We start from the raw sequence: 20,214 nt of genomic DNA on the forward strand, positions 1-20,214 counted from the left end.
GAGGTCTTAGGGAGTTGTTACGGCCACTGCCAGGGCCAAGTTTTAAAAAGCAGAGACTGACTGTTGTGCAGCTTACAGGCAAACCACCTCAGGGGCCCTGCAGGAACAGACGAAGAAGAATCTCAGGACATCCTGGGGGCTGAGCATGGAACAAACCTCCAAGCATGGCCCGGGATGGGAGTCGGGCTCTTGCTAATAGAACAAGAGGGCACAGGCAGACTTCAATTTAAAAGCCTAGACCCAACAGTCTTCGCAGGGTGTGGGGAGCGTTATTTGCCTCTTTGTCTCCTGGCTGGCCTGTCAAATATGTTAACAGAAGGCTCTGGGTTCTGGGCTTCTAGGTTCTTGGCTTATGTCAAATAAAAGAACTTAAGGACATGCCACAGGGCAGGTAAGGGAGTACAGAGTTTATTAAGAAACAAGAAAACTAGAAATGATAAGTACACAACCCAAAACTGGGGTGCAGGTGTGCTACAGGGTGAGACGTGGGGCCCAGCTCAGGCCTTTTAAGACCATTCCTCCTCCCCCTTCTAATTTTGGGGAGGGGCCCCAGCTGTTTGCTGTTTTGATTGGTCACCCCACCTGTTAGCTCTCAGGGGGCCAATGGTAGGTCTTTTGTTTGGGATTATCTAAGGTTTCCCTTTGACCTGGAAAAAGTTTCAAAGAGGACCTTGTAGCCTGACTCTCAGCGGGGTCTTTCCAGCTTTGCTTTTAGTAGCAGGGCTTTCTAGTGGCTTCTCACAGCCAAGGTCTCTGCCGGGTCCCAGCTGTGACTGGTCTTTCTTCCCTATACTAACCTGCCTCATATTGGCATGGAAGACCACAATGACTGAAGTGAAAAAGTCCCTAGAGAGAGTCAACAGCAGACTGGAGCTGGCAGAAAGAAGAATCAGTAGTCTTGAAGACAAGACAACTGAAATGATTTAGTCTGAGGAGCAGAAAGAATAAAAAAGAGCAAACAGAACCCAGGGGACCTATAGGACACATAGCATTACGGGAGTCCAAGAAAAGGAGAGAAGGAGGCAGAATAAATAGTCGAAGATATAATAGAAGAAAACTTCCCCAATTTAACAAAAGACATAAATATACACAGTGAAGAATCCCAATGAACCCCAAACGGGACAGACTCCAAGAGAACCACACCCAGACACACAGCAATCAAACCATCTGCAGCAGTTTGATATGGCTTTGAATTCCAAAAATAGATATAGATTATGTTTGTAAACTTGTCTGTACCTGGGCGTGATTAAGTTATAAGGGCTTTGATTGGGCCGCATCATCAGGGAATTGAGTCCCAGCCCCTTGGTGGATGAGGACTCACAGATAAAAGGCATGGCAAAAGACAGAGTTATGGGGTTTTGATGTTGGAGTTTTGATGTTAGAGTTTGATGCTGAAGCCTTAAGTCGGAGCCCCGGGAAGTAAGTTCACAGAGGAAAGAGAAGCCAGCCCCAGAAAGAGAGGAACCCTGAGCCCAGGAAGAAGCAAGTCCCAGGAAGAGAGGAACCCAGAAAGCCTGAACCCTGGCAGACATTGGCAGCCATCTTGCTCCAACATGTGGAAATAGACTTTGGTGAGAGAAGTAACCTATGCTTTATGGCCTGGTATCTGTAAGCTCTTACCCCAAATAAATACCCTTTATAAAAGCCAGCAGATTCTGGTTATATTGCATCAGCACCCCTTTGGATGACTAATACACTGTCCAATGCCAAGCATAAGGAGCATGTTCTGAAACTTACAAGAGAAAAGCAATGAGTTATGTACAAAGGAGTCCAATAAGGTTAAATACTGAATTCTCATCAGAAACCATGGAGGCAAAAACAGTGGGACCAAATATTTAGGGAGCTGGAAGAAAACAATTGCCAACCAAGAATTTTATATCTAGCAAGACTTTATTTCAAACATAAGGGAGAGAGTAAGATACTTCCAGATAAATAAAAACTAAGGAAGTTTTTCTCCTCTAGACCTGCCCACAGCAAAGCTAATAGGGAGTTCTTCAGACTGAAAGGCAAGGGCCAGAGACAGGGGATTGAAGCAGCATAAAGAAACAAAGACCTCCAGTAAAGGTAACCATATGGGTAAATTAAAATGCCAGTATTGTTGTATTGTGTTTTTCACTACATTACTCCACTTTTTACTTCTCACAGGTTCTGAAATGTAAATGCATAAAAAGCAATGATAAATCTATGGATTGGGATGTACAATGTATAAAGATATAATTTGCAACAAGTATTACAAATGGGGGGAGAGACTGCAGGTTATCAAAACAGTGTATGTGTATGCTATTAAATTGATATCAAATTAAGCATGACTATCATAGATTTAGGATGTTAAGTTTTAGCCCCATGAAAACCATAGAGCATAAATGAAAATAAAAGAGAGGGAATCAAAATGGTAAAATTCCAAAAAATCAAATCAATATGAAAGTAAGCACTAATGGAAGAATTGAGGGTCAAAAATGGCATAAAACTTACCAAAATAGCAAAATGGCAGAAGAAAAGTCTTGCAGTATCAATAGTGACTTTGAATATAAATAGACTCTCCAGTCAAAAGACAGAGATTGGCAGAATGGCTAAAAAGCATGATCCAACTAAAGGCCACTTACAAGCAACTCACCTTAAATTCAAAGACACAAGTAGATTGAAAGCGAAAGGATATAAATATATAACAGGCAAATAGTAACCAAAAGGGAGCTGGGCTAGCTATTCAAATAACATATACAATAGTCAAAACAGTTACAAGGTTAAGTCAAAAACAGTTATGAGGGACAAAGAAGCTCTCTATATACTGAAAACCCTATCTCACGCCTTATAAAAAATTAACTCAAAATGGATCAAAGAACATAAAACTGCTAAAGAAAATGTAGGGAAACATCTTCTAGACCTGGTGGTAGGTGGTGGTTTCTTAAACCTTATACCAAAAGCATGAGCAATGAAAGAAAAAAATGGATAAACACTTTCGTCCTTCAAAGGACTTTGTCAAAAGGCAACCCACCCACTGGGAGAAAATATTTAGAAATCACATATCTGATAAGTGTTTGATTTCCACGCTATATAAAGAGATCATACAACTCAACAATAAAGGAGCAAAGAGTCCAATTAAAAAATGGGTAAAAATCTTAAATAGACATTTCTTCCAAATGGCAAAAAAGCACATGAAAAAGTGTTCTATATCACTAGTGATTAGGGAAATACAAATCAAAACTACAATGAGATATCATCTCACACCTCATAGAATGGCCACTACTAAAAAAAGAAAAAAGGAAAAAAAACAGAAAGCAAATGCTGGAGTGGATGTGGAGAAATAGGAACACTCCTTCATGTTGGTGGGAATGTAAAATGGTGCAACCTCCGTGGAAGACAGTTTGGTGGTTCCTCCGGAAGCTAAATACAGAACTGCGGTATGACCTGGCAATCTTTCTACTGAAATATACCCAGGAAAACTGAAAACAGTGATGCAATCAGACATTCACACGCAGATGTTCATAGTGGCATTATTCACAATTGCCATAAGATGGAAACTACCCAAGTACCCATCAATCAATGAAAGGATAAACAAAATATGGTATATACATATGAGGGAATACTGGGCTGCTGAAAGAAGAAATTAAATTGGGACACATACTAGAACATAAATGAACTTCGAGTACATTATGCTAAGTGACGTAAGTCAGATACTAAAGGAAAAGTATTGTATGGTCTTACTAATATGAACTAAATATGAAGAATAAACACATAGAATTAAACCTAGATTATAGTTTACTAGGAGAAAGGATGACGAGGACTGAGAAGAGGTACGGAAGCTTAGTGCAGGAAGAACTTTCAATTAGCTTGACTGTAAAAGTGTGGAAATGGAGAGAGTTGATGGTAACCTAGTATAGTGAGTATAACTAACCCAGCTGGTTTATAAATGGGATTGTGGCTGAAAGGGATAGTCTAGGGATGTAAATGTCAACTGAAAGAAAGAAAGAGAATAATCTAGGGGCAGAAAAACACAGTGAACCTGGAGGTGGATGAGGATTGTGGTTAATAGGACGAACACAAGAATGTTCTTCTGTGAACTAGAATAAATTTACGTCACTACTACAAAGTGGTAAGACATTAATAATGCATGAAAAAGCATAATTACTGTGACTTAAGGACTATAGGCAATAGCAATCCTGTAACATTCTTGCATCAATGTCAGAGAAGGTACTGTATCAAAGCTAAGGGTCAGGAATGGGGGTATGGGATATTTTATTTTGGACGAAGAAGAACATTCAAAGGTTTACTAGGGTGATGACTGCACAGTTCTGTGGTGAAAGTGAGAGCCACTGAGTGTGCACTTTGGACAGAATGTACAAGGCGTGGGGCGATATAACGCAGTGAACCCTGCGGCGGAAGACGGGCTGTGTTAACAGTACGACTATGAGAGTGTTTTCTCATGAACTATAATAAATGTACAATACTAAAAGTAGTGTTAATATTAGTGATTGTGTGAGACAAATACACCAAGAGTAAGCTATGGACCATAGTTAGTGGTAATAGGCTGATCATATTCTTTCATAATGTAACAAATGCTCCACAGCAATGTAAGAAGCTGGTGAAGGGGTGACGTACAGGAATTCTGCACATTAGGCATAATTGTTTTGTAAGCTCACAACTTCTCTAATAAAAAATAAAAATTTTTTAAAAACATGAAGTAATAACCATTCACACAAAAATATAGAATCAACAAACCAAAAGTTCGTTATATAAAAAGATCAATACAATTGCCAAACCATTAGATAGACTGACAAAGAAAAATGAGAGAGGACTCAAACAGCTAAAATCAGAAATGAATGGGGGTCAGGGCTATCAACCCCACAGAAATAAAAAGAATTATAGAAGACACTGTGAACAACTGTACAACAAATTAGATAATGTAGATGAAATGGACAAATTCCTAGGAACAGACAAGTTACCTACACTGACTCAAAAGAAACAGAAGATCTCAACAGATCAACAACTAATAAAGAGATTGAATCAATCATCAAAAACCTCCCAATGAGGAAAAGCCCAGGACTGGATGGCCTCACGGGGAAATTCTACCAAACATTCCAAGAAGAAAAACTCCAATCTTTTTCAAATGCCTCCAAAAAAATAGAAGAGGAGGGAACAATCCATAACTCATTCTATGAAGCCAATATCATGCTAATACCAAAGCCAGAAAAAGATACCACAAGAAAAGAAAATTTTAGACCAATATCACTTATGAATATAGATGCAAAATCCTCAACAAAATCCTAATGGACCAAATGCAACAGCACATTAAAAGAATTATACCCCATGATCGAGTGGGATTTATCCCAGGTATGTAGGGTAGTTCAACATAAGAAAATCAATGTAATACAGCACATTAACAGAATGAAGGTGAAAAAACATATGATAATCTTAATTGAAACAGAAAAGACATTTGACAAAATCCAGCACCCCTTCCTGATTTAAAAAAAAAAAATTCAAAAAACTAGGTACAGAAGGAAACTTCCTCAACATGAAAAGGGCATCTATGAAAAACCTGCAGCTAACATCATACTTAATGGTGAAAGACTGAAAGCTTTCCCTCTAAGATCAGGAGTAAGACAAGGATGCCCACTGTCACCATTGTTATTCAACATCGTATCGGAAGTTCTAGCCAGACCAATATGGCAAGGGAAAAAAACAGGCATCCAAATTGGAAAATAAATGAAACTTTCCCTATTTACAGATGACATGACCCAAATACAAAAGTCCTGAAAAATCCACAACAAACCTCCTAAAGTCACTAAAAGAATTCAGCTAAGTGGTGGAGTACAAGGTCAACACCCCAAAATCAGCAGTATTTCTATACAGTAGTAATGAACAATCTGAAGAGGAAATCAAGAAAAAAATTCCTTTACAATTGCAACTAAAAGAATAAATAATCTAGGAATAAATCTAGCCTAGGGTGTAAAGGACTTGTACATGGAAAACTACAAAGCATTGCTTAAAGAAGACTTACATAAAGGAGACATTCCATGCTCATGGATTGGATGACTAAATATTGTCGAGATATCAATTCTACCCGAAGCAATTTACAAATTCAATACAATCCCAATCAAAACTCCAACAACCTTCTTTGTAGAAATGGAAAAATTAATTATCAAGGAAGGGTAGAGGGCCCAAAATAGCCAAAGGCATCATGAGAAAGAAGAATGTCATTGAAGGACTCACACTTCCTGATTTTAAAACATATTACAAAGCCACAGTAACCAAAACAGCATAGCACTGGCACAAGGATAGACATATAGACCAATGGAATCAAACTGAGAATTCAGAAATCAACCCTCTCATCTTTGGCCAATTATTTTTGACAAAGGAGCCAAGCCCACTCAATTGTGAGAGAACACTATCTTTCATAGAGGTACCTGTAGAACTGGAAGTCCATATGCAAATGAACGAAGGACTCCTACTTCACATCATATACAATTATCAACTCAAAAAGGATCAAAGGCCTAAGTATAAGAACCAGAACTGTAAAACTTGTTGAAGAAAACATAGGAAAACATCTTCAGGACTTTGTGTTGGGCAATGGTTTCTTAGACTTTACACCCAAAGCACAGGCAACAAAATCAAAAATAGATAAATGGAACCTCATCAAGATTAAAAACTTTTGTGTCTCAATGGACTTTACCATGAAAGTGAAAAGAAAACCACAGAATTGGAGAAAATATTTAGAAACCACATACCCAATAAAGGGTTACTATCTAGAATAAAGAAATCCCACAACTCAACAACTCAATTAAAACAGGGGCAAAGACTTGAATAGACGTCTCTCCAAGAAGATCTACAAATGGCCAGAAAGTACATGAGAAGTTGTTCAACACCACTAGCTCTTGGAGAAATGTTAATCAAAACCACAGTAAGATGCCATTTCACACCCATGGAATGGCTACTATTTAAAAAAAAAAGCACAGAAAATTACCAGTGTTGGCAAGGACGTAGAGAAATAGGAGCACTCATTCACTGTTGGTGGGAATGTAAAATGGTGCAGCCATCGTGGAAAACAATTTGTCAGTTCCACAGAAAGTATAAAACCACTACAGGACTGGAACCACGACGTGATCCAGCAATCCCACCACTAGACACACACCCCAGAAGAACGGAAAGCAGGGGCTCAGAGACAGTCACACACAGAGATGTTCTTAGCAGCATTATTCACAATAGCCAAGAAAATGGAAGTAGCCCAGATGGCTATCAACTGATGAATGGACAAACAAAATGCAGTACGTGCATACAACGGAATATTATTCAGCATTTAAAAGGAACGAAGTCCTGATGATGCGACGAATAGCCGATGAACCTTGAGGACATCATGTTGAGTGACATAAGTCAGACACAAAGGAGCAAATATTGCATGGTCTCTCTGATACAAAAAACTTAGAATGAGCAAATTCACAGAATCAGAAACTAGAGTGGAGGCTACCTGGGGCCAGGGCAGGGGTGGGGTGTGAGGAGTTGCTGCTGAATTACACAGAGTGTGGGGGTTGGAAAAGTCTGGGTAACAGACGGTGGTGATGGAAGCATAACGTTGTGAAGACGGCTAGCTGCACTGAATCATATATCTGAATGTTGCTAAAAGGGGAGGCTTCAGGTTATATATATGATACTAGAATAAACATTTTCTTAAATACCATAGTACTGTGCAACAGAGCAATGACCCCATGGCCTGGTTAATAGTAGTTATAAAAATATTCTTTCCTCAATTGTAAAAAATGTTACACGCTAACGAACGGGGGATGGGGTGCAAATGGGAAAGCTGCATTTTCTGCATGATTTTTCTGTAAACCTACCATTTCTCTAATTTAGTCACGCCATTTAGTTTTGGGTATAAGGGGCGAGGGGTTTTTCTTTTTAGGGTAATGAACATGTTCTGAAATCATTTGTGGTGATGAATGCACAACTTTGTGATTACACTGAGAGCCACTGATTGTACGCTTTGGATCGACTGTGGGGCGTGTGAATATATTTCAGTAAAACTACCACATAAACAAGGTCTACGGCACTGACCCCCATCTTTGCTGATCCCGCTCTCCTCTCTCCTCTCCAGCATCTTTCCCTGGGAAGCCAAGTGATCCCTGATCGTGGGAAAGAGAGTCTAGATTGTATCTGAATTTTGTACGAACTGTTCCTTATTGCAGATGCTGCAGTTGTTCCCTATTATTGTAGATGATGTTGCAGTTCTGATAGCAAACAGCTGCTCGGTAGTATCCAATAAATAAGAGGTGGAAACTAGGGTGGAGGCTCTCAGTTCCAGAAGCTGAGCCCCCTGGTCCCATCTTTATCTCCTCTCTCATGTCTCTCTCTGTCCTTTATTTCGTAAAGTTCTGCGGTGCCTTCCCTTCGAGCCAACCTATCGCTGAGCTGACTCAGCAGCTGGCGCCCAACGTGGGGCCCAAGGGGAGCCCGGCACTCGGTCTTCCCTCCTCTCCCGAGAAGGCACGTTGCCTCCTGGTGGTTTTGGTGATGAGATGGCAGACTTGGAATGGAATGAAGGCAGACAAGCCAGCAAAGTAGACTACTCATGCTGATAACATAACAACCAAAACTACAGGTCATTTTTATTGCACAAGAAAAATATTCTCACTGCAAAAAAGCAAGCAAAGGAAACAAGTCTCCTCCAGTGCCCACAGACTCTGTAGCACTTTACTGTTCACGAGTTCTTTTTACATACTTTGCCACATTTTAGCCTTCAGAAATATTCAGAGGGTAAAGTTTAATTTTCATTCTAGCACTTGGCACAGTCCCAGAATCTAACATTTAGCAAGATCTTAATAAATGTGTGATGAATAAATGAGCCATTTTTAGACGAGGAAACTGAAGCTGAGAAAAGCAACACAGTGAGGCTCCTGTGCTGACCCATTTACCCACCCAGCAGGGCCAGGCTCTCGTCCAGGGCTGGACCGGGCCAGCAACCATGGAGCGCACTCCCCATGAGGGCAGACGGACAAGAAAAAAGTAAGGAAGTGAGTTTTTTCCATCAGACGTAAATGCTGCGAAGACAGTGAGACAGGGCTCCCGGGAAGGAGGTCTCGTGAAAGTTATCAAGGAGCTCCCAGGAAGGACTCTGAGGAAGGGCCGGCTGGTCAGGAGCCAGCGTGGGAAGAAGGGCGACCCGACACAGAGCTGCCCGTGAAAGGCCCTGCGGCACCACCAGCTGGACGAGCTCAAGGAAAGGCAAGAGGCCCAGTGGGCTGGAGCCGAAGGAGAACGGAGGGTCAGCAATGGCCCAGAAAAGTCTAAGCAACCAGCTCTCTGAGAAAAAAAACAGAGCCTGTGTCCACTCCCAATGTAAATGCTGCCGTGAACGTGGAGCTGGAAAGAGCTCTAACGACCAGCCCTCCAGCCCCCCCGGAGCGGTGGGAAGAAGTCTGCGCAGGTGAGCGCCACTGCCGTGCGGCTCGTGTGAGCCACTGAGGGGCTTGGGTTTTATCCTAAGATCCAGGAGACTGGTGGTGCTTTGTGACATTGCTAACACTGTGCGGAGAGCAGGCTGTACAGCAGACAGACTGGGCAGGAGCTCCCGCGTTGTCCAGGAGCTGCTGGTGCCATGGGCCCTCGAGCGGCCACATGCCTTGGGGCGGAGAAAGAAAGGAGGGATTTGGTACTAATTTGCAGGGAGAACCAATGAGCTTGCTAGTGGATGGGATGTGGGAATGAGAAAAAGAGATAAATCAAAGACAACTTCTTGGATTTTCCTTAGGAGTATTGGGGTGCAGTGAGCTGAACAACCCACATCCCAGTGTTTGGAATCTGTGACTGTCACCTGGAAGGGTAAAGACTGCAATGTAGCCCAGTGGTTGAGTGCCTGCCTCCCATGTAAAAGGTCACGGGTTCCATCTCCAGTCCCTCCTAAAAAAGTTTGCAGAGTTGGGTAAGTTATTAAGGACCTTGAGATGGGGAGGATTCCCTGGTTCCAAATGCAGTCATGAGTTTCCTTCAAAGAGGGGGGGATTCTGTGGCGATGCCACAGCGGAGAGGAGCCGGGGAGACAGAGGCAGGTCCCCGAGCCCTGACTCAGCCCATCAGAGCCAACGCAAACTCGCAGCTCCGGAAGTGAGCCTCGGTGTGAGAAGAGGAAACGAGCCTTTGTGAATCTGGGCGGTTACGCAGGAAGAGCAAGCAGGAGCAGGTTTAGAGTGGGCGGCGCCGTGCTCCTTGGGGCATGTTAGGTCAGATCCGACAGCCAGGTGTCCAGGAGCAGTGAGGCTGCAGCTCCAAGGACCGCCGGCTGGCCAAGAGCCTGGACGTGGCCAGCACGTGAAGCCCTGGATCGAAGAGGACCTCCTGGCAGAAGGCAGACGCGGGCGGCATCCCACAAGGCCGACCCCGAGAGCCACGAAGGAGGAGAAGGCGGGGGAGACTGGAAGGGGCGGCGGGGCGGGGGTCAGAGCAGGGGGAGGAGAGGGCCCCGGGGAGAGGGACAGAGGGACTGGGCGCCGGCGCTGCTGCGGGGTGGGTAAAGACAAGGACAGGGCAGCGGGCACAGAACTGGTCTGCATGAGGCCACGATGCCCTTGGCATGTGGGCTTCAGAGGAACGGTGGACCCAGGAGGTCCACTGGACTAGAGTGGAGGAGCAATGCACACGGGGCGGCAAATGAGACAATTCTGCAAAAGAGTGTGCTGTGGTTAATTTCATGTGTCAGATTGGCAAGGTTATGTGTCCAGTTGTTAGGTCAAGAGCTGGCCTATCTGTTGATGTGAGGGTATTTCGAGATGGGATTTGCATCTACAATCAGTTGGTTTATCTACACTCAATAAAGGAGGTTTCCCTTGGCAATGTGGGAAGCCTCCTTATCCAATCAGTCAGAGGTCTAAAAAGCCAGAACTGAGGATTGCAGAAATCAGAAAGAAGAATTTCTGCCTCAACATCAGCCAGCCAAATTCCCCTGGGGAATTTTTTCTCTTTTTTATTTTTACACTTTTTTATTAAAGTTAATGGATCACAAAGAATGTTACATTAAAAAACATAAAAAAAATAAGAGGTTCCCATATACCCCACTCCCCACCCCCACAAATCATTTTTGTAAATTGTATTTTTTTGGAGATACAAAAAAATATCTACAATTTGGATCACAAAACAAATGTTACCTTAAAAATATAAGAGGTTCCCGTATACCCCCCACCCGCCACCCAACTCCTCCTCCACCAACAGCCCCTGGGCAATGTGAGCTGAGGACTCAGCACCACTTGGCTGGAGCGTCCGCCTGGGGCCTGCGTGCGGTGTGGAGGTCTGAGCTGGCGGCCACGGTGCCCTCGCCAGGTCCTTGCATAAACACATCCTGCGTGACTAACGCAGCACCAACGAGGATGTGCGGTCGAGGCAGGATTTCTTCACGAGGACAGAGACTTGAGCATCTTCACAGCTGATGTAACAATGAGCAGGGAGGGAGAGGCTGAAGGTGCAGGTGAGGGAGCGGCCAGCGCAGGGGCAGCCCCAGGGCCTGCAGAGAGCCCGGGAGGTGCTGCACAGCAGGGAGGGCTGGAGGGAAGACACGGCCTGGAGGTCTCAACAGAGCGGGTTTCCGTTCCCCAGGCCGCTCACACAAATACCCTGAAATGGGTCGGGTTAAACAACAGGAATTTATTTGCTCAGGGTTTTGAGGCTAAAAGAAAGCCCACATCAAGGCGCCATCAGATGACGCTTCCTTCCCAAAGACCAGCGCTCTGGAGCTGGCTGCCGACGCTGGGCTCCGTCCCCGGCACGGCCTGTGGTGGCGTCCCCAGAGCCACCTTGTCTTCCGGATCCCACCGGTGTCGGCTCTGGCTGCCCTTCTGGGGCTTTCCTTCGTCCGAATTCATCCCACTTGTAAAGGATCCAGGAATGGGATGAAGAGCCTCCTGCCCCAGGTGGCCATAGCGCAACTGAGGCCGCCATCCAAAAGGCCACTGACGAGGACCACACCCCCGTGTGGGATATGCCCTGGGCTGCAGCAGGTGCAGCCACCCCCAGAGTACACGGTGCCTGCGGTCAGCGGGGGAGGGGTGAGGGCTGGCGAGCAGGGGGCTCCCGGCGTCCCGCTGGGCCCCAGCACACACGCGGCTCAGTGTCCTGAGCTCGTCCCTCCTCTGCCCGCTAGGCTGCCCCTCGGGCCCTGCCCTGACTCCAGCGCAGCCAGGCAAGATGCCAGCACAGGGTCTGGGAACAAGGAAAGGTCTCCGGCTGGAACAGGGGCGGAGCGGGGCCGGGGGCCCTGGCCTGGCCACTGGTGACCAGTGATGACCAGTGATGACCAGCAGGGCCCTCTCCTGGCTCCAGCACAGCCGCAGGCTCACAGCGGCCTGTGCCCACCGACCCCCAGGCACAGGAAGTGAGCTCCGCACTGTCTGCCCCAGGAGGGGAGGGGTCCCGGGACCACCTTCACACTCCTGGCTCCGGGGCAGCAGCAGGCAGGGCTGGGCACAGGCTGTGGACGGTCTACACCCCGGCACCACTCGGAACTGCTGTAAACGGATCCCTCTCAGCCACAGCAGGGGCCTGCCCACTCCCCCTTCCCAGCAGGAGCAGCAGGGACATCCCGGAGACAGGCGAGTGACACGGGCCTGGAGCCTGAAAAAAAGAATTCCTTCACCCATGGCTAATTTTCTGAGACACCGAGGTGGCAAACGGGAGCCGAGGCCGTGCAGGGGGCCCGAGGCGCGTGCGGGGGCCCCGAGGCCCGTGCGGGCGACCTGGCTCCCGAGCTCGGATCCGGAGCCCGAAGTCCGTGCGGGGGGCCCGAGGCGCGTGCCTGGAGCCCGGCTGCGGAGCCGGATGCCGAGCCGGAGGCGCGTGCGGGGGTCCCGAGGCGCGTGCGGGGGGGTCCCAAGGCGCGTGCGGGGGGTCCGAGGCACGTGCGGTGGGGGGGGGGGGCCCGAGGCGCGTACGGGGGCCCGAGGCGCGTGCGGGGGGCCCGAGGCGCGTGCATGGAGCCCGGCTGCGGAGCCGGATTCCGAGCCCGAGGCGCGTGCGGGCCCTGCTGGAGCCGCGCGGCTGAGTCAGCTCCGGATTCCCGCGGCCCCCAGGACGCGGCCCCGCCGCCTCGGGAATTCCCCAGGACTTCACAGGGTGTGGGGTCGTGCTGCTGCGGCCAGGGCCGGAGGCGGGATGTTTGCAAAACTTCCTTTGCGGGAGGAAACGTGACCTTCGCCCTTCCTCGGGCAGAGGAGGACGGGGGCCCCGCTCCGGGAGGGCCGGGACTGTCCGTGCGCGCAGGAACGCGAGGCCTCGGCCGGACTGCCCAGCCCAGGAAGGGCTTCCGCCCACAGGCAGCTCCGCCCAGGCCGGGGGGCTCCCCGCGCCTCCGCCCCCGGGGACCCGGGCCCCCTGCGCGCTCCTCCCCGCGCCGGGCGCGCCCCCTCGAGCGTTCCCCACGCGGCTCTGGGGCGCGGCGGAGGGGAGCGGCTTTCTGCCGAGCCGGGGGCCGGGTCTGAACTCGGTGGAGAACCAGCGCGAGCGGCTCGGCCCGGCAGCCCCGGCAGCCCCCGCAGCTCGGGCCGCGCGAACGTGACGGGGCGGCCTCTGGCCCTGGTGAAGGCACAGGAGGCCCTCCTCGCCTCTGGCCCTGGTGAAGGCACAGCCGAGGCCCCTGCTCGCCTCTGGCCCTGGAGAAGGCACAGCCGAGGCCCCTGCTCGCCTCTGGCCCTGGTGAAGGCACAGCCGAGGCCCTCCTCGCCTCTGCTCCTGCCCCGGGGCCCTCTCGAGGGGCGCGGAGGGCTCTTGGAGGGCCAGCCCTGGCGGGGCAGGGCCCGCGCCTCCCTGCGCGCCGCTCTCCAGGGCGCCTCCCCGGAGTTATTTTAAGCAAAAACGGTTTTGAAAGCCGGAAAGGAGGTGGACAAGTAGTGACTTATCCTAAGGAAGCAGCGGGAAGAGCTGAGAATGGGCCTCTGGGAGCGGGGTGAGGGATGGGTAAAATCAGGAAGAGTGTTTGCGAGCTGATTAAGAAGTGGTGAGGGACGAAACGCACACAACTGCATAATTCCCTTTATATAAAACTCTGGAAAGCGTAAACTGAGGCATGGTGACAGAGTACAGATCAGCGGGTGAATGTTCGCACCATGTTGATTGCAGTGATGTTTTCACGCGGATCTGTCAAAATATAGTCGTACAATTCAGTATGTCCAGTTTACTATCTGGCAGTTTTACCTCAATAAAGCCGGTTTGATGTTTCCACGCTGCCTTTGCTGTGCAGAAGTTCTCATTTGTTGCTGATTGGTTCCGTCTTTTTGGAGAACGGTATAATAATATCTGGATAATAATAAAAATGACATTAACAGGGGAAAAAGGTTAGATTCCCCAGAAGACAGGAAAGCCCCGTCCTAGCAGAAGGCAGGAAACGTACTCTGCACCGAGTGTGAGTTAAAACGTCTGAGGGCTTGGGGTCCAGTGCATTTGAATTTGGGGGCTGAGGTCGCAGGAGACTAAGGGCGGCTCCACTGGGTAACCCGACAATCGCAATCCCTGTGCAGGTCTTCCAGAACGCCCCATGTGGGCCCCGGAGCGCCCAACTAGCCTTGGAGTTGTCCACCTCAAACATTAGCAGACAGCCAAAGGCAGCACGGAACACTTCTAACCAGACAGAGATCAAAGCAAATCAACCAAAAAACACACAAAACAGGGGGAAGGGAAGAGACTTTCAAAAAGAAGAAAAAATATTTTTAAAAATACATATTATGGATATCCTCAGAGTTGGAAGATAGTAGAACCATGAAACAAGAACAGAAAACTATGGGGGTGGGACAGATAAGAAAAAATAGAAAAAAAAAATATGGTGAGAAATGAAAAATCAGTAACAGGGAAAACAACCAGCAAGATGGTGGCAGAATAAGGACCTCCTGGAGTCAGCTCACAGTACAGGCGGTTAGCAAACACCCAGAGCTGCCTAAAGCACCTGCCTGTGGGCTCCAGGAGGCCAGAAGCGCATCCTGCAACACCCTTGAGGGAGTGGGAGGAGGAGATGCCCGTCTGCAGAGAAGATTCCTAAGTAGAGGCTCCACACCCCGGAGGCCAGTGCCCACCCTGCACTGGAAGCACGCTGCCTCGGGAGCTGCTCCACTTCCCAGAAATGGGGGAGGAAGAGATGACTGGGCATCAGCTTCAGCTACTGATGAGTAAATTCGGCAGACTAAAGTATAATCCTAGGAAGAGCTAAAGTTTGAACCTGTCCAAGTCGGAAAGAGGCCAGTACCGCCATTTTAACTCAGCCCCTGGTAGAACAGGAAGCGGGATGGCCTGAGAATCCCATCGCTGGTGGGACCGGCTTCTTTCCTTCCAGATCAGATTGCGGCTCTAGCCTAAGCCCGACCCCACCTCTGGCAGAGAGGAAGGTGGGGAGACCTGCACCAGCCTCCAGAAAAACACAGGCCCCACCAGGGAGGCCGGTGAACATCCTGCTCTGGTGGCACGAGCCGCCCATGAGCTCTTCTGAGGCTGTAGTTGGAAACTTCATTTCCAAAAACAGGGGAGGAGGAGACAGGTGGCCACCAACTTCAGCTGCTGATTAGTAAACTGGATGGGCTAAAGTATAACCCTAAGAACAGATAAAGTTTGAACCTGTCCAAGTCGGAAAGAGGCAGGTGGCCACCATTTACTCTGCCCCAGCATGAGCGGAAGTCAGGCTGACTGAAAATCATAGTGACGGTAGGGACCCCAGCCCAGGCTTCAGCCCCGCCCCTGGCAGGGAGGAGGCTGGGGGCCCTGCACCAGCCCATCAGGTAACTGCAGGAAATGTGGCTGGCACAGACTGAATAATCTGAAGTCTACCCAGGCAACTGCAGTCATTTTGGACCCACACAGCATAGACTGCTGCCCACACCTGCAGCTCCATTCCTGCCCCAGGCAGGGGAGAAAAGGGCGTGAGGCTTCATCAGTCTCTCTGGGCAACCACAGTCTAGGCCCACACAACTTGGATTATTCCACACAGCTGTGACTCTGTCCCTACCCCTGGCAAAGGAGAAAGTTGAGAGAAGTTTCATCCATCCCTGGGGCAATGAGGGCAGCTTCAGCCCCCACAGCTTACCGCACCAACTACATCCTTGGCTTGTACTGCACAACCAGCAAGGGAGAAAGGGCAGGAAGCCCTAAACTAAAGAGAGAAACTGCAGCCAGAATAAATAAATCTAGTAATCCAGATGCCAGGTCACCAACAAAATATTACAATCCACACCACGAAACAGAAAGATATGGCCCAATTAAAGGAAAAAGATAAGTCTCCAGATGACATAAAGGAATTGAGACAACTAATCAGAGACGTTCTAACAAATCTCCTTAATAAATTCAATGAGATGGTAAAGAGATTAAGGATATTAAGATGACATTGGATGAGCACCAAGAAGAATATGAAAGCATACATAGAAAAATAGCAGATCTTGTGGGAATGAAAAGCGCAATAAAGGAAATTAAAAATACACTGGAATTATATAATAGCAGACTTGAGAAGGCAGAAGAAAGGATTGGTGAGCTTGAAGAAATGGCCTCTGAAAGTGAACACACAAAAGAACAGATGAAGAAAAGAATTTTAAAAATTAAACAATGTCTCAGGGAACTAAACAACAGCTAGAGATGTGCAAACATACATGGCATGGGTGCCCCAGAGAGAGAAGAGAAGGGAAAGGGGGCAGAAGGAATATTTGAAGGAATAATGGTAGAAAATTTCCCAACCCTATTGAAGGACATAGATATCCATGTCCAAAAGGCACAACGTACTCCCATCTGAAAAAATCTGAATAGACCAACTCTGAGACACATACTAATTAGAATGTCAAATGCCAAAAACAAAGAGAGAATTCTGAGAGCAGCAAGAGAAAAGCAATGCATAACATATAAGGGATACCTGGTAAGATTAAGTCCTGATTTCCCACCAGAAACCATGGAGGCAAGAGGACATTAGTCTGATATATTTAAGATAGATACTGCAAGAGAAAAACTTCAAACCAAGAATCTTATATCCAGCAAGATTTCTTTCAAAAACGCGGGTGAGTTTAGAATATTCATAGATATACAGAAACTGAGAGAGGTTGTAACCAAGAAATTGGCTTTGTAGGAAATACTAAAGGGTGTGCTACAGCCTGTAAAGAAAAGACATGAGAGAGAGGCCTGGAAGAGAGTCTAGAAATGAAGATTATATCAATAAAAGTAACTAAAAGTATCAAAAGAGTGGTGAAAATAAAATATGACAGATAAACCCAAATATTCAGGAATAACCTTAACCAATGACGTAAAGCACTTGTATTCAGAAAACTACAATTCAGTGTTAAAAGAAATCAAAAAGACCTAAATAATTAGAACAGTCCATGCACACCGATTGGAAGACTAAATATCATTAAGATGTCAATTCTACTAAAATTGATACACAGATTCAATGTAATTCTGATAAAATTTCAACAGCATTTTTTAAATGAATGGAAAACACAATTATCTAATTTATTTGGAAGGGTAAAGGGTCCTGAATAGCCAGAAACATCTTGAAAAAGAAAGCGAAGTTAGAGGACTTTCATTTCCAGACTTTAAATCATATTACCTAGCTACAATGTAAAAACAGCATGGTACTGGCATAAAGACAGACATATAGACCAATGGAACCAAACTGATGGTTCAGAAACAGACCCTGACATGTATGGTCAAGTGATTTTTAACTAGTCTGTCAAACCCACCCAGCTCAGGCAGAACAGTCCATCCAACAAATGGTGCTGACAGAACTGGATATCCATAGTCAAAAGAAGGAAAGAGGACCCCTAACTCACACTTTACACAAAGTTAACTCAAAATGAATAAAAAACCTAAGCATAAAAGCAACAAACATAAAGCTTCTAGAAGAAAATGTAGGAAAATATCTTGAAGATCTGGGGGTAGGTGGTAGATTCTTAAAGGAGATAAGAGGAGGACTGGGGGGAAACGGACTTGGCCCAGTGGTTAGGGCGTCCGTCTACCACATGGGAGGCCCGCGGTTCAAGCCCCGGGCCTCCTTGACGCGTGTGGAACTGGCCCATGCGCAGTGCTGATGCGCGCAAGGAGTGCCCTGCCACGCAGGGGTGTCCCCCGCGTAGGGGAGCCCCACGTGCAAGGAGTGCGCCCATAAGGAGAGCCGCCCAGCACGAAGGAAAGTGCAGCCTGCCGAGGAATGGCACCGCCCACACTTCCCATGCCGTTGACGACAACAGAAGCGGACAAAGAAACAAGACGCAGCAAATAGACACCAAGAACAGACAACCGGGAGAGGGGAGGGGAATTAAATAAATAAATAAAGTAAAATCTTTAAAAAAAAAAAAGAGGAGGACTGGGATGGACTACTGATGTTTAACACCTGTAGAAGTTTTAATTGACTTTACTGTAAAAATGCAGAAATACAGAGTTGATGGTAGCACATTATAGTGAGTAACAGCTGGTATATAAATGGGGATGTGGCTGAAAAGGGGAGTCTAGGATGTAAATGGCAATGACAGAAAGCTAGAGAATAGTCTAGGGACTATTAACAGTAAACCCCAAGATGGATGGGAATTGTGGTTGATGGTACAGATGCGAGAGTGTCCTTTGTGAGCTAGAGCAGATGTCACTGTTGCAGGATGGTGGGAATGTGGAGAAGCATGGGAAAAACACAACTGACGTGACCTGCAGACCGTGGTTAACAGTAATAATATAATATTCTTGCATCTATGCCAAAGATGTACTCTGTTGATAATGGTGCAGAATGGAAAATGTGTGCCAAATGTATGTTATGGACCTGGTAATAATCAGATGATATTATCTCATAATCTGTAACAAATGTTCCACCATGGTGTGGTGTGCTGATGGAGGGGTGTTGTTTGGGAATTCTGCACATGTGCATGATTGTTTTGTAAGTTTACAACTTCTGTCATAAAAATATATCTAAAAAATATATTTTAAAAATAATAATAGATGGGTTGGGGGGAAAATACACCAAATATAAAATAAGGACTATAATTAGTAGTAAGATTTTGACAATATTCTTTCATAATTTGTAACAAATGTCTCAAAACAATGCAAGGTGTGGGTGGAGGGTTATTGTACGGGACCCCTGTGTGACGTTACATATGTTTACTTTGTAAGTTCACAACTTTTACTATATACTTATTGTTTATGTATGTTCATGTATAAGTGATATAATAATAATAATAGAGTGGGTTAGGGGGAAAATACTTTTGTTAGTAGTAATATTTTGAGGATGCTCTTTAATCATTAGTTAAAAATGTTTAACAACAATGCTAGGTATTGGTGGAAGGGTGAGGTATGAGAGCCCTGTATGATGTTATATATGTGTGTTTTATAAGTTCACAACTATTACTATACACATATTGTTTTTGTATGTTCATGCATGAGTGATAAACTTCAATAAATTTTTTTTTAATCAGTAAGAGGGTTGGGAGTTACAGCTGAGAAAATCTCCCAGAAAGTAAAGAGAAAGTATAAAGACTTGGAAAATCAGAGAGACTCCATAAGACAGATCTAAGAGGGTCGGCAGCTGAAAACAAAATTTCCAAAAAAAGAGGAAACAATGGAGGGGAGGAAATAATCTAAGTCTTCAGAATTTGGAAGACATGAGATTCCAGATTGAAATGGCCCATTGAGTGTCCAACAAAATGAATGGAAAAAGGCCCACCCGTGAAATTTCAGATCACTGTGGATACAGAGACAGTCCTACCGTTCTCCAGAGAGAAAATAAAAGTCCCATGGAAAGAATTAGGAGCTTGGACATTCTCAGACTTCTCGCAGCAGTCTTGGGAGCTAGAAGAACGTGGAACAATTCTTCACTAGCGTGAAGGAAGTCCTAGCCAGCTGCGGGGGCTGCATCCTGCGCCCATCCTGGAGGGAACCCCCCTGTAAACAGGATCCCTAAGGGCCGTCTCAGCTCAGGTGGGAACTCCTCCGTGAACCGAGTCTATCAGATGAGGCCCACTGACCTGGGGCATTGATCGAGACCACTGCCGTCCCTAAGCAGGGGACATTCCACCGGAAGAAGCCAGATGTCAGCGGGAACCAGAGGGCAGACACAGAGAAGCGCGTGTGGCAGAGGGCTGCTGACGGCACAGCCTCGGAGTGGAGGGCTGCCGATGCCGCGGGCCCCGCCTGCCAGGCCTCGATGCTGGACTTCTGGCCTCCAAAACCACCGGTCAGTACACTGTCATTTAAGCCACACCGCGCGGGGCATTTGTCATAGCAGCCCTGGCACACTGAGACGCCAAC

This window comes from Dasypus novemcinctus, chromosome 17 (assembly GCF_030445035.2).
Source record: "Dasypus novemcinctus isolate mDasNov1 chromosome 17, mDasNov1.1.hap2, whole genome shotgun sequence".
Taxonomy (NCBI): domain Eukaryota; kingdom Metazoa; phylum Chordata; class Mammalia; order Cingulata; family Dasypodidae; genus Dasypus; species Dasypus novemcinctus.